Here is a 6,000-nt window from a genome sequence, read left to right on the forward strand (position 1 = left end):
GAAGTTCTGATTTATTCTGGTTAAGCCTCAGCATCCATCTCTACACACTGGCCCTATTCAGCTGCAGACTGCACTCACTGCTTATCACCTGGCTATTCCATAAGAATTTAAAAATTAACTTTGCTTTATTCTTGCAGTTGAGTCACTCATCATGACCCTATTTGGGGTTTTCGTGGCAGTGATAATGGACTGGTTTTCCATTTCCCTCCAGCTCATTTGACAAATGGGGAAACTGAGGTAAATAGGGTTAAGGGAGGGTCATACAGCTAGTAAGTGTCTGATGACAGATTTGAACTCAAGGAGAGGAGTGTTTCTGAGTCCAGGTCCAGACTTCTATCCAGTGTGCTGCCCTAGCTGCCTCTTTTATTTTTACTCCGAATATAAACACCAAAAAACCCTCCCAAAAAAACCCAAACCCAAAGCCCAAAAAATAAAAACCAAAAAAACAGACTTTAATGTGTATATGATAGAACAGAAAAGTAGGCTATAATATCAGCTTGGAACTTTCAAAGTTATCCTACTTGTCTGGCCTTTCTGGCCTTCCTTTTGCTCTTTTAATCTCCATTTATGTGTGTGTGTGTGTGTGTGTGTGTGTGTGTGTGTGAGATATATGATTTATTTTTTATTTATTAAAATAAATAAATGTATTTAATTTAAACAAATAAAAAAACCTAAATAAATTAATATTTATTAATACTGAAAAAAGTGATCAAGAAGAGACCCTCAACACTTGTGAACTTATCTACCCATTTACTAATCCTTGTACTCAAATACTTTAATATCATCAATAAGAAGAGTATTAGTAGGAAATAGTAGTGTTTTCTAAAACACCATTTCCCAAGACGACGTCTTTAACGTAGCATAATTGATGGAAAGATGTAGAAATTACACTGTATTTAGTGTTTATTGACTAATAAAAAAATATTTGCTTCTGAGGAACAAAGTGCTGTCTTCAAGACTGTCTGCTAACATGGTGACTCCTGTGGATACATCAAGATTATGTCAGATGTCATGAGATGGCAGAAAACCCGTTTCACAGCCTCTTGATCACACACTGGAGGCTGGTCATAAAGCAGCAGGGAGATGCATGTGCTCACCACACTCGGGGGAGATGCCTTCCAGGCTTCAAGGGGAAGAAGGGGGGGGTTAGGTCTTCCAAAGGTCCCTTTTTGTGTGAATTATATCAGGTTTTGAAACACTGCAGAGCCTACGTGATGTTCTTGGGCAGCTCAGGGTCAAGGCTGCAGCCTTCCCAGCCACCAGTCTCTGCTTTGCCTCCCAAGTAACTCCTCCGTGTTCCTCTGAGTGAAAGAATAGAATGAATGACTTGCAGAGACGATCAGATTGGAAAGGCTCCTTTTACCTTGAGCTGCGTTTGCAAGTCCTGTAGCCAAGCCAAGGGAACCTCCTTGCCATGGACATAGTTAAGAGTTACTGGTCCCAAATTGAGAGAAAAAAAGTGGGGGAGACAATCTCTTCCTGAATGGATGAGTTCTTGGTGTTCATCCCAAGCTTTATGTCAAGGTGACTGGCTGGAATACACAGTGATGGAAGGAAAATCAGACAGGGAACTATCACTTTTCTCTCCAAATAAAAAAATAAATACTTTAGTAATTTCTCTCTTCTCTATTTTTGCTACTTTATCCCTCTTTGCCTACCTGTTCCCACCCCAATCTGGGGGAGATGTGTGTGTTGTGGGGAGGTAAAGGTGGGATGGAACAAAACTTTTTTGTTTTTAAAAATAAATATACATAGTCAAGCAAAACATTCATAAATTGGCCATGTTTGGAAATGTATCTTATTTTGCATCTTCAGTTCTCTATAATCATGACTGATCATTGCATTGATCAGAGTTCTCAGCTCTTTCAGAATTATTGCGCTTAATAATTTGTTTGGGGGTATAAATTGTTTAACTGGGTTTTGTTCACTTAATTCTTCATCATTAACCTGTATTCATGCATGTCTTCCCAGGTTTCATTGAAACTATCCATTTCATCTTTTCTCATGGTCCAATACTATTCAATTTTATTAATTTGCCATAAGGTTAGTTAGCCATTCCCTAATAAATGGACACTCTCAGTTTCTAATTCTTTACTTCTACCAAAAAAAATGCTACTGGGATTATTTTTATATGATTGTTCCCTCTTTTTGATCTCTTTAGGGGAATAGCCCTAGCAATAGTGTCACTGGAGCTATTTAGTGAATTTTTGGGTATAGTTCTTATTTGCTTTCCAGAATGGCTGAATCATTTCACAGCATCACCAAAAAAAGCACATTGGTGCATTTGTTTCCCCACAGCCCTTCCAAAAATTGTTATTTTGTTTTTTTGTCATCTTTGCTAATCTGATGGAATTAAGATTAATTTCTGCAGGGGCTTTACTGCAAATAAACTAATCTTGGCATCTTCCATCCATACTTTAATTTCTAGGAAAAGAGAACCTTCTCTGTCTACCAGAAGCTGCCACTTGAGTTTAGGATCTCTAAAACTTTTCATCTCATCCACATTCCCAGTTTTACTCATTATTTTCCTCCATCTTATTTTATCCTTTTCTCACTTCTGATCCATGCTTCCTATTTACCAAGAAGAGTGGTGAGGGAATGTGCTCATGCAATTAACGTCTATTCCCCTGTCCTTTAATTTTTTTTTCACACCTTATCTTTTATTTCCTTTTAGAATAATCTTCAGGTCTCTTGTAACCCTAGGGTTTGTTATGCCTACTTGTTCCTTGAATCTAATCTCACTCTTCTTTTTCCCTTTTCTCTCTCCCTGTTCTCTTTTATTTCCCTGTTAAATTGAGAATAGTTATTCCTATGATATAGGAATGTGTCTTCTAAACTTCATTTCATTCTCTGTTGTGCATTTTAAAAAAATATTTCAATGGTCTTTTTTGAAGTATCACTTTGCTCTTCAGGCTGCTGATCCCTCTCCTTCAATTAAAAACCAAGAGAAAGAAGAGGGAAAAAAATCTTTGTAACAAATTTTTAAAAAATTCTTACATATTTTATTTCATTTATATATCACAATTTGTTCAGCTATTCCTCAATTGTTGAAGAAACAGTTTAAGGTATACCCTTACATTTTAGTTTTCTTCTCTTTTAATTTTAATTTTTTTCCTATTCTTCAGAATCAGAAGAGGTTAAGTGGTACAGTGAGTAGAATGAGTCAGAAAGATCTGAGTTCAAATATAGAAATATACTAATTATGTGACTGGACAATTCAATTTCTAACTGCCCTCAGTTTCCTCATCTGTAAAGGTGGGATATTTATATCTATTTCCTAGGATAGTTGTGAGGATAAAATGAGATATTTGTAGAATGTTAAACAAATTTCCTAGAGCTAGAATTTGTATGGCTTTTGTTTTGCTTGCCTGGGTGTTATCTTCCTCTTCAACCTCTACATCTTCCTATCTTTGCTTATTTCCTTGTTAAGTTTTATGTATTTCTACATAAATCAAACTATTTGGAAGAGTTCAGTTCTCTTTGTCGGGTCCAAATAAGACAGTAAATGTCTGTTCTTCTATTCCTTCCCCCATGTTGGAATTTTCTTCTTCTTCTCATGTTTCTTAATTATGGGAAACAGCAAGCTCTACTCCCTTCTTCCTCTTTTATATTCTAATGTATTCCTTTTATCCTCCCTTTAATTGCTATTTAATTGCTATCCTTTAATTGCTCCTGTGAGCAATTAAATATAATGAGGATAATATTTCTACTATAGCAGAGGAAGAGATCTAAAATGAATTTTGTATCCCATCTGGAAATCATTGAGTTCTTCATGTTTACAGCACTATAAGAAATCAGGTGTTCAGTAACCTCTTTAAATGGTAACCAAGGGATAAATGGTATCCCGTCTCTTTTCTTCCATCAAAACAAGAAAATATTATGGATAAAGCTGATATATATTTTTTTCTCCAAGGATGAAATCAGTGAGATATTTGCATTGGTCATCCTCTAGTCCTGGAATGTACATTGGTCTCTCTTTATTCTTTCAAGATGCATAAGAAGCACTACCTTGTACATCTTTTGAAGCCTTTCCCAATCTCCCAAGTTCCTAGACCCTCCCTCCCAAATAAATTACCTTGTATTTAACTACTTTGCATTTCTCTAATTTACTCATAACTGCTTTTCAATAAGTTTTCTGGAATCAGCAATTTGTATATTGTTTTACCAATTAGAATGTGAGTTCCTTGAGAGCAGGGACTGTGGTTTGTCCCCTTTTTTGGTACCCCTAGCACTTAGCAAAGTGCTTGACTAATAATAAATGCTTAACAAATACTTTTTGACTAAATTCTCTTTTCTTTCCCTTCTTCAAAAGCTCAGAATAGAAACAATCCAATCTTAGATGCTTTGTTTTTCTTAACTCCCTTAGTACCCTATGAAATAATTAAGGTTCTGAAGGAACTTTCATTGCTTCTCTTTGTATTAAAATATTAACATTACATCAATTTACAACTCTTTCTAATTGCTCACTTCCTTTCTAGCTTTCTCTGGACCCATGTTTATATTTCATAGTTCCAAGTAAACTTAGGTCTTTTCATCAGAAATGTTTGGAAGTCTTTTATCCCATTACAAGTTATATTTTCCCTTGTAGAATTATAATTAGCTTTGTAGATTATTTTTCTTGATCTGTATCTTTTGTTTTTGGAATATTATATTCCATGCTCTCCTTTCATTTATAGTAGTTCTACCAGGTTTTGTGTGATAATAACTGCAGTCTCTTGATAGCTGAACTGTTTCTTTCTGGGTGCTTATTGTTTCTTTGAAGCAAGAGCTATGGATTTTGCTTATGACATTCTTGGAACTGTTCCTTTTGGATTTTCTTTCAGGAGGTGACCAATGGGTTATTTCTATCCTTAGGTTGCTTGCTAGTTCTAAAAGATGTGGTCAGGTTTCTTTTATGATTTCCTAAAATATTGTGTTCAAGTCTTCTGTTTTAAATCATGGCTTTAGGGAATTCCAATGATTGTTAAATTTCCTGTCCTTAACATGTTTTCTAGGCTAGTTGTTTATAATAGTACTTATGTTCTATGTTCCTCTATTTTTTGAAACTATTAATTTTGTTGTAATATTTTTTGTTGTCTCATGGAATTATTGATTTCCTTTTGAACTTATCTAGTTCTCAGGAAGTCCATAACTTGAATAAGGTTTGCCCTAAGCTGTGTGTCCTTTTTCCAATTCTGTTCTTTAGGACTTTAATTTTTTTGTCTCTTGTTTCATTTCTTCTAAGTATTCATGTAGTCCTTTAGGAAAATCCACTTTTTTTTAGTCTTTGCATTTGACATTGAGTTATTTCCTCATTTTTATTGTATTTTTGCATATCTTTGTACATCTGAATCTATTTTTAAGGTTTATAGATGTCAGTGGCTTTTGTTTACTCATCTTTCCAGCCTTAATTCATGAATTTCTGCTGGGGTCAGGCTCTGCCTCCTACTTGACTTTTGAATGGGTGATTGGCCATACTTGGTCTGGCCTACAAACATCATCTGGGTTTCTGCATTGATCTCTACTAACTGTGAAGTCCCTGAAAGTCTTTGGGGTTCATAGCATTGGATCTTCAGAGACTCTTGGTGTCTCAGGAGATTTTTTTTTTTTTTTTTTTTTTTTGCTTGACTGATTCTTGGTGTCTTAACGAATCATTCTTTTTTTTTTTTTTTTATTCAGTTCTGATTTTTAATGAGTTGTTTTCTTCATTAGCTTTTTATTTCTTTTTGTATATATCCAATTGAGTTTTTGAGTTGTTTTGCTCTATGGAATTTTTTTCCATTTCACTAAATTTTTTCTACAGAGTTATTTTATTTTTCCAATTCACAAATCCTACTTTCCTGGGAGTTCTTTATCTTTTCCAATTCACAAAATCTGTTTCCCTGGGAGTTCTTTACCTTTTCCAATTCACATTTTAGGAAGTTGTTTTCTTTTTCCACTTTATCATCTTTTTCTTTAAGTGAGTTATATGCCTTTTCTGTACTCTTGCAGAGCTTCTCTATCCTTTTCCCATTTTTCTTC

Source organism: Sminthopsis crassicaudata, chromosome 3 (genome assembly GCF_048593235.1).
Source record: "Sminthopsis crassicaudata isolate SCR6 chromosome 3, ASM4859323v1, whole genome shotgun sequence".
NCBI lineage: Eukaryota > Metazoa > Chordata > Mammalia > Dasyuromorphia > Dasyuridae > Sminthopsis > Sminthopsis crassicaudata.